The following is a 9,071-nucleotide window of genomic DNA, read 5'->3' on the forward strand; positions in this document are numbered from 1 at the left end:
CCAGAAATAGTTGCTCTTGGTCGTCTGTAATATTAGTCAACTCCCTGACTGCTTTTGTGCTGCAAAATGTCTATATTTTTCTGGGCATATATCCATTGGGCTCTGAATTTTTACACATTTTGTATATTTAATCTGAAAGACTTTTGTAGCTTACCTGGAATTTGTTCCTCGTAGCTTCAGGGGTCATATGATAATTACTTTTAACACTCATGCTGCATTTGTTTAAAGCTTCTACATTAGTTTCTTGTTTTTCAGGATTGTCAAGTTTGTTTTGCTGTTTCACAAGTTCAGACTACACTGCTCTTTGGATAGCTGTGTCTGTCTACAGCTATAGTTGTTGTGAAAGGTTCGTGTCTGCAGGACCTATTCTTATCTTATCTCTGATATTTTCATGTTTTGGATTCCCAAAAATCACAACTTTCTGACAATGCATGCAAAGCGCTTATAAAAAAAATCAACATTTTCTCTTGGTTCCTGAATTCTCTGGTGAAAATGTGCTTTTTCATAAACCACATTTCTCTGAGGTATAAAGTGTGCATCAAACATAGCCAAAACTCTTTCAGAGTCATCTTTGCGTCTGTCTTCAGTAAAGGTAAAATATTTAAACATATGCTCTGTTTGTTTCCCATAGCATAAATTAAAGATGATACTTAAACATCTCCAATTTCCTGATGGAGTTTTGTAGCAATGTAAAATCTTGGAAAATGTTGCTTCCAATCTATCTATTCTGAAGGTCTATCAAAGCTGAAGTTCTCTGGAGCATTGAAGCAAGGCATGTGAATGAGATCTTACAACCTTTGTTGCTTTCTTCTTCTTCCGTTTGCAACCTTTATTGCTGCTTTCCCTCGGTTTCTGTTCTCCTCTGGCCCCAATTAGACTGCCTTTACTTATGACACCACGTTGCGTACCAGGTATAGACTGGTTACAGAGCTTCCACCTTCAGAGAGATACAAGATGATGTGTTCTTCTTAGGACATCTTTAGTGCACTGCCTGGATCCAGCTATGACCAGCTCAGATAAGGTATGTTACACATGGCATCACCTAGTGTCTGAGAAGTATAACACAGCTTAACATTCCATTACAGGTGTAATCATGGTTGTCCCTTTTCCCTTGGCATGGCATGGTAGGGGTAAGGGGTGCATGCCATGCTGCCGTTTGTTATGCTGGGAGATATATGGAACAGCAACCAAGGACTTTTCCATGGAATGGAAAGGATGCTGTATAGAGAGTCTATGGATATTTAGCTCAATAATGGTCTGCAACATCTGGATTTTTTGCCTGAGCACAGCCATAATGTCTCGGTGCACTTGCTGATGCACTTTTCGGTCCTTTGGCTCTCCCCCAGCATCTGAACTCTCCATTCCTGGTCCATCATCTTGGTCTTGGTCATTTGGCCCTTCCAATCACTGTGTTCATGGTCAGCACCTGCAGAGGACTGGAGAAGCTCAGAGAACATATCCTCTCTGGTCCCTTTCTTCACCTGATATAGGTCAGGCATTCAGCAGGTGTGGAGGGGGCACCTCTCTAGGATATCCCAGCAGGGGATGCTGAATAAAACAGGCACATACATCGTTAGATTAACAGTCACAGTAGAATGGGAAAGACAAATATCCAAACTCTCTTACATTTTTCTAATAAAGATCTTTAGTGAAAAATGCAAAGTGGCAGTTTAGCTTTGGAATGGCTTGTTACAGTACTGCTGTGCAGTTCAAGCCATGGTGAGTATGGAGGGGGTGTCTTGCTGGGTGGTTTAGACTCTAGATGCCCCTGGGTATGAGTAACATAAGAACAGCCATACTGGGTCAGACCAAAAGTCCATCTAGCCCAGTATCCTGTCTTCTGACAGTGGCCAATGCCAGGTGCCCCAGAGGGAATGAGCAGAACAGGTAATCATCAAGTGATCCATGCCCTGTCATCCATTCCCAGCGTCTGGCAAACAGAGGCTAGGGGCACGATCCCTGCCCATCCTGGCTAATAGCCATTGATGGATCTATCCTCCATGAATTTATCTAGTTCTTTTTTGATCCCTGTTATAGTCTTGGCCTTCACAACATCCTCTGGCAAAGAGTTCCTCAGGTTGACTGTGCATTGTGTGAAGAAATACTTCCTTTTGTTTTAAACCTGGGGTCTATTCATTTTATTTGGTGACCCCTAATCCCTTGTGGTATGAGTAGGGCTGTCAAGTGACCCTAAACAAGATGGCTGCTGCCGAGAACACTGTGTCTATGATGACCCTGCAGGATAAAGTTGCTGTAGGCACAGTAAGTATCAAGACCACAATGGCCACCATCATATGACCATGATTAACTCCTCTCTGCAAGCTGTGACAGAATGGATGAACAAAGTAGAAGGGAGAATGTGAACGGTGGAAGATCACATACAAGGACTCTCTGCCTAGCTGCAGAGAAGCCTCGCAAACTTATCTTCTCTTAAATCTAAAGTGGCAGACCTCAAGGCAGGTCTCGCTGTAATGCTTTGAGAATTATAGGAGTCCCTGAAGGAGCAGAGAAAGGCAACACCTTAGAATTTGTTCCCCAACTCCTTTTAGAAGTGTTCAGCCTGCTGGTTGATTTTAAATTTGATTTAGAGAGAGCACATAGGTCCCTGGCTCCTAAGCCCACCTCAAATGCCAGATTTCTTAGATTTACTGTAAAAGAAAAAAATTTGCAGCTAGCTTGTGGAAGAAAAAATAAAGAACTTAACGAGGGATGCCATAAAATAAGAAAATGATTTTTCAAGATTTTGCAAAAAAATGTGCTTGAACAGAGATCAGCCTTTAGAAGAGCAAGGGAATTTGCCAAGCAATGAGGGCTCAAATATTTTATAAAGTTTCCAGCGGAATTTCATGCCAAGGTTGGTAAAGAAATTCATCTGTTCTAAAAGCCAGAAGAAGCAGAATAGTTTTTTTAAATTGAGTACTTGCTCTCTTTTATACCATGTTTACTTCCCAATTGTTGTATCTTCCCCATCTGCACTTATAAGCTTATACAGTCACTGTGACTAACTTACTTAGGGTATGTCTACACTTCGAAATTAAGTCGATTTTATAGAAGTCAATTTTATACAGTCGATTGCGTATGTCCTCACTAAGCGCATTAAGTCAGTGGAGTGCGTCCTCACTACCGTGTCTAGCATCGACTTACAGAGCGGTGCACTGTGGGTAGCTATCCCACTGTTCCCGCAGTCTCCGCTGCCCATTGGAATTCTGGGTTAAACTCCCAATGCCTGATGGGGCAAAACCATTGTCGTGGGTGGTTTTGGGTACATGTCGTCAGTCGCCCCTCCGTGAAAGCAACGGCAGACAATCGTTTCGTGCCTTTTTTCCTGGGTTACCCATGCAGACGCCATACTATGGCAAGTATGGAGCCAACTCAGCTCACTGCTGCTGTTGCGAGCATTGTAAACACCTCGCGCATTATCCTGGAGTATGTGCCGAACCGGGCTAAGGGACGCCAGAACAAGGAGGATTTTGATGAGGACATGGACACAGACGTTCCAGAAAGCACGGGCTATGGCAATTGGGACATCATGGTGGCAGTGGGGCTGGTTGATACGGTGGAACAAGCACAGACTGGTGGGACTGCATAGTGTTGCAGGTATGGGATGATTCCCAGTGGCTGCGAAACTTTCGCATGCGTAAGGCCACTTTTCTGGAACTGTATGAGTTGCTTCCCCCCGCCCTGAAGCGCAGGAATACCAAGATGAGAGCTGTCCAGACAGTTGAGAAGCGAGTGGCGATAGCCCTGTGGAAGCTTGCAACGCCTGACTGCTACCGGTCAGTCGGGAATCAATTTGGAGTGGGCAGATCTACTGTGGGGGCTGCTGTGATCCAAGTAGCTAGTGCAATCACTGAGGTTCTGTTATCAAGAGTAGTGACTCTGGGAAATGTGCAGGTCATACGGGATGGCTTTGCTGCAATGGGATTCCCTAACTGTGGTGGGGCGATAGATGGAACGCACATCCCTATCTTGGCAACGGACCACCTTGCCAACCAGTATGTAAATCGCAAGGGGTACCTCTCAATGGTGCTGCAAGCCCTGGTGGATCACAAGAGACCTTTCACCAACATCAACGTGGGATGGCTGGGAAAGGTGCATGACGCTCGCATCTTTAGGAACTCTGGGCTGTTCGAGCAGCTGCAAGAAGGGACTTCCTTCCCAGACCAGAAAATTACCGTTGGGGATGTTGAAATGCCAATAGTTATCCTTGGGGACCCAGCCCACCCCTTGCTCCCATTGCTCATGAAGCCATACACAGGCAGCCTAGACAGTAGAATCATAGAATCATAGAATATCAGAGTTGGAAGGGACCTCAAGAGGTCATCTAGTCCAACCCCCTGCTCAAAGCAGGACCAATTCCCAGCTAAATCATCCCAGCCAGGGCTTTGTCAAGCCGGGCCTTAAAAACCTCCAAGGAAGGAGACTCCACCACCTCCCTAGGTAACGCATTCCAGTGTTTCACCACCCTCCTAGTGAAATAGTTTTTCCTGATATCCAACCTGGACCTCCCCCACTGCAACTTGAGACCATTGCTCCTTGTTCTGTCATCTGCCACCACTGAGAACAGCCGAGCTCCATCCTCTTTGGAACCCCCCTTCAGGTAGTTGAAGGCTGCTATCAAATCCCCCCTCATTCTTCTCTTCTGGAGACTAAACAATCCCAGTTCCCTCAGCCTCTCCTCATAAGTCATGTGCTCCAGACCCCTAATCATTTTTGTTGCCCTCCGCTGGACTCTTTCCAATTTTTCCACATCCTTCTTGTAGTGTGGGGCCCAAAACTGGACACAGTATTCCAGATGAGGCCTCACCAATGTTGAATAAAGGGGAACGATCACGTTCCTCGATCTGCTGGCAATGCCCCTACTTATACAGCCCAAAATGCCGTTAGCCTTCTTGGCAACAAGAGCACACTGTTGACTCATATCCAGCTTCTCGTCCACTGTGACCCCTAGGTCCTTTTCTGCAGAACTGCTACCTAGCCATTCGGTCCCTAGTCTGTAGCAGTGCATGGGATTCTTCCGTCCTAAGTGCAGGACTCTGCACTTGTCCTTGTTGAACCTCATCAGGTTTTTTTCGGCCCAATCCTCTAATTTGTCTAGGTCCCTCTGTATCCGATCCCTACCCTCTAGTGTATCTACTACGCCTCCTAGTTTAGTGTCATCTGCAAACTTGCTGAGAGTGCAGTCCACACCATCCTCCAGATCATTAATAAAGATATTAAACAAAACCGGCCCCAGGACCGACCCTTGGGGCACTCCGCTTGAAACCGGCTGCCAACTAGACATGGAGCCATTGATCACTACCCGTTGAGCCCGACGATCTAGCCAGCTTTCTATCCACCTTACAGTCCATTCATCCAGCCCATACTTCTTTAACTTGGCGGCAAGAATACTGTGGGAGACCGTATCAAAAGCTTTGCTAAAGTCAAGGAATAACATATCCACTGCTTTCCCCTCATCCACAGAGCCAGTTATCTCATCATAGAAGGCAATTAGGTTAGTCAGGCACGACTTCCCCTTCGTGAATCCATGCTGACTGTTCCTGATCACTTTCCTCTCCTCTAAATGTTTCATAATTGATTCCTTGAGGACCTACTCCATGATTTTTCCAGGGACTGAGGTGAGGCTGACTGGTCTGTAGTTCCCTGGATCCTCCTTCTTCCCTTTTTTAAAGATGGGCACTACATTAGCCTTTTTCCAGTCATCTGGGACCTCCCCCGATCGCCATGAGTTTTCAAAAATAATGGCTAATGGCTCTGCAATCTCACCCGCCAACTCCTTTAGCACCCTCAGATGCAGCGCATCCGGCCCCATGGACTTGTGCACGTCCAGTTTTTCTAAATAGTCCCGAACCACTTCTTTCTCCACAGAGGGCTGGTCACCTTCTCCCCATGCTGTACTGCCCAGTGCAACAATCTGGGAGCTGACCTTGTGCGTGAAGACAGAGGCAAAAAAATCATTGAGTACATTAGCTTTTTCCACATCCTCGGTCACTAGGTTGCCTCCCTCATTCAGTAAGGGGCCCACACTTTCCTTGATTTTCTTCTTCTTGCTAACATACCTGTAGAAACCCTTCTTGTTACTCTTAACATCTCTTGCTAACTGCAACTCCAAGTGTGATTTGGCCTTCCTGATTTCACTCTTGCATGCCTGAGCAATATTTTTATACTCTTGTCATTTGTCCAATCTTCCACTTCTTGTAAGCTTCTTTTTTGCGTTTAAGATCAGCAAGGATTTCACTGTTTAGCCAAGCTGGTCGCCTGCCATATTTACTATTCTTTCTACACATCGGGATGGTTTGTTCCTGCAACCTCAATAAGGATTCTTTAAAATACAGCCAGCTCTCCTGGACCCCTTTGCCCTTCATGTTATTCTCCCAGGGGATCCTGCCCATCTGTTCCCTGAGGGAGTCAAAGTCTGCTTTTCTGAAGTCCAGGGTCCATATTCTGCTGCTCTCCTTTCTTCCTTGTGTCAGGATCCTGAACTCGACCATCTCATGGTCACTGCCTCCCAGGTTCCCATCCACTTTTGCTTCCCCTACTAATTCTTCCCTGTTTGTGAGTAGCAGGTCAAGAAAAGCTCTGCCCCTAGTTGGTTCCTCCAGCACTTGCACCAGTAAATTGTCCCCTACACTTTCCAAAAATTTCCTGGATTGTCTGTGCACCGCTGTATTGGAGCAGTTCAACTATAGGCTGAGCAAGTGCCGAATGGTGGTAGAATGTGCCTTTGGAAGTTTGAAAGCTCGCTGGCACTGTTTGCTGACTAGGTTAGACCTCAGCGCAACCAACATTCCCATTGTTATTGCTGCATGCTGTGTGCTCCATAATATCCGTGAGAGTAAGGGGAAGACGTTTATGGTGGGGTGGGAGGCCGAGGCAAATCACCTGGTGGCTGATTTTGAGCAGCCAGACCCCAGGGCGGTTAGAAGAGCACAGCTAGGCGCGCTGCACATCAGAGAGGCTTTGAAAACCAGTTTAATGACTGGCCGGGCTATGGTGTGACAGTTGTGTGTGTTTTTCCTTGATGCAAACCTACCCACTTTGTTGATTTTAATTCCCTGTTAGCTAACCACCCTCCCCCCTTCGAAATAAAGTAGCTATTGTTTTGAAACCATGCATTCTTTCTTTATTAATTAAAAAAAAGTGAGATAACTAACTAGGTAGCCTGGGTGGCATGGGGTGGGAGAGGAGGAAAGGACGAGGTCACATTACTTATTGTAGCCACATTATAAATCAAAACTGTTTGAATGACAGCCTTCTGTTGCTTGGGCCATCCTCTGGAGTATGGGGGTAGATGGGAGGGTTTGGACTTCTAAAGAGAAACAAACAAGCTTATAAGGAATAATGCATTTATACGCTTTCTTGAGCTCCCTTCCTCTTCATCACTAAGATCATCTGTGTTCGGCTGGCAGGATGGCTTGATTCCAGTGGCGCGTCAAAGAACTTGAGAGGTGCTGCATCTGCATGGTTTGCATCCGCTTCCACTCGTCCCGCCCCCTCGCTCTGCACTGCAGGTGTTTCCACACCCAGTTCTCGCTAAGCATCTAGAGTTAAATTCCAAGGGCTGGTGGGAGTCCCCTCAAGTATGGCATGAAGTTCATTGTAGAAGCGGCAGGGCGACCCCAGATTTCTCATTGCCCTCCCTCGCATTCTGATATGCCTGCTGAAGTTCCTTGGCTTTCACCTAGCATTGCTGTTCATGCCTGTCATGCCCCTGATTTAACATCCCCCTGTGCAATCTGCACATAGATATCTATATTTCTTTGGTTGCTCCTTAGCCAGGCTTGTGCAGCCTCTTCTCTCTACAGGCCAAGCAGATCTGGGACTTATGTTCTGCTTCAGGCAGGAGCATGAGGTCTAGGTGGAGTGCTCTGTCTGCACTGAGTTGGTGTTGTTGGATGCTCACAGATGTGGTCTTGTAGGTGGGCAGTCAGAAAAAGGCATTCCCAAAACACACTGAGAAAGGTCCTTCTGTGACACCTGGCCAGCGGAGTTCAAAATTGTGACCAGATCAGCCACATTCACAGATAATGTACTATTTACATTAGCACTACACTGATGGAAGTAGGGTGATGTTAGCCCTATATCACTTGCGGAGGTGGTATTATTGTGTCAATGTAATAAGGTGGTTATGTCAGCAGGAGACAAATTTAGGTGTGGAAGCATAATTTCGTAGTGTAGATCAGGCCTTTGGTTTGTCTTGGGCAAGCCCTGATTTGTACAGTCATAGTGCCAATATTTCCATACATAATACAACAAAGAGTTCATTATTCAATACAGACATCTCACATTATCACAAATAGTCTTTCATTAATTGGCAGATATTGTTTTAGCAACATAAAGCTGGATTAGTGTCACTCTGCACCACATGGTAGATCCAGTGGATGAAGTTAAACATATAAAAACAAAAGAAAAATATCAGTGTGTTTCTGACATATTTGCACACTACAGACATACATATACACAATATTTATTTGCTAAGCTGCCAGAAGGGAGGAAGAATGGCAGGGTGTAGCTTTGAAAGAAGGATACTCTCGCGCTATTCATGTGATTATTGTTGCTCTGATCCAGCTAGAGCAAATCTGGCTTAGGCGCCTAACTCCTGGAGGGGGTTCACAGTTGAGAATCCTGAATGGAGGGAGGCATCTAAACTCCTTTCAAGGAATGGAGAGTTAGGCACCTAACTCACCTTGCAGGAAAACTTGCAAAAGCAAGTGGTAATGTGAAAGTTTTCCAACAAACTCATTTGCATGTCAAGTCCCACCCTCTCCATCTTCATCCCTTTGTAAAATCTGAGACCCACTACTGGTTGATTATTAATAATATTCATTAAATGCCATAAGTGTACTTAGTGCTATGCAGACTGTAACAAGGACAAGACTCACCGGCACGGCACAGCCTGCTGGTCGTCCTAGGAATTAGCTCTTTTCCAGCCTCTGAGCACCCTCTGCAGGCCAGTGGCTCACCTGCCGCTGGCCCCGTGTCCCTCACAGACCCCGGTGCCTCTTTACCTCAGGGTTCTGCCCCCAGCAGTACCCCCTTACTCTGGGTCTCCCCTCCCAGGGGAACCCCCA

This window comes from Chrysemys picta, chromosome 3 (genome assembly GCF_011386835.1).
Source record: "Chrysemys picta bellii isolate R12L10 chromosome 3, ASM1138683v2, whole genome shotgun sequence".
NCBI lineage: Eukaryota > Metazoa > Chordata > Testudines > Emydidae > Chrysemys > Chrysemys picta.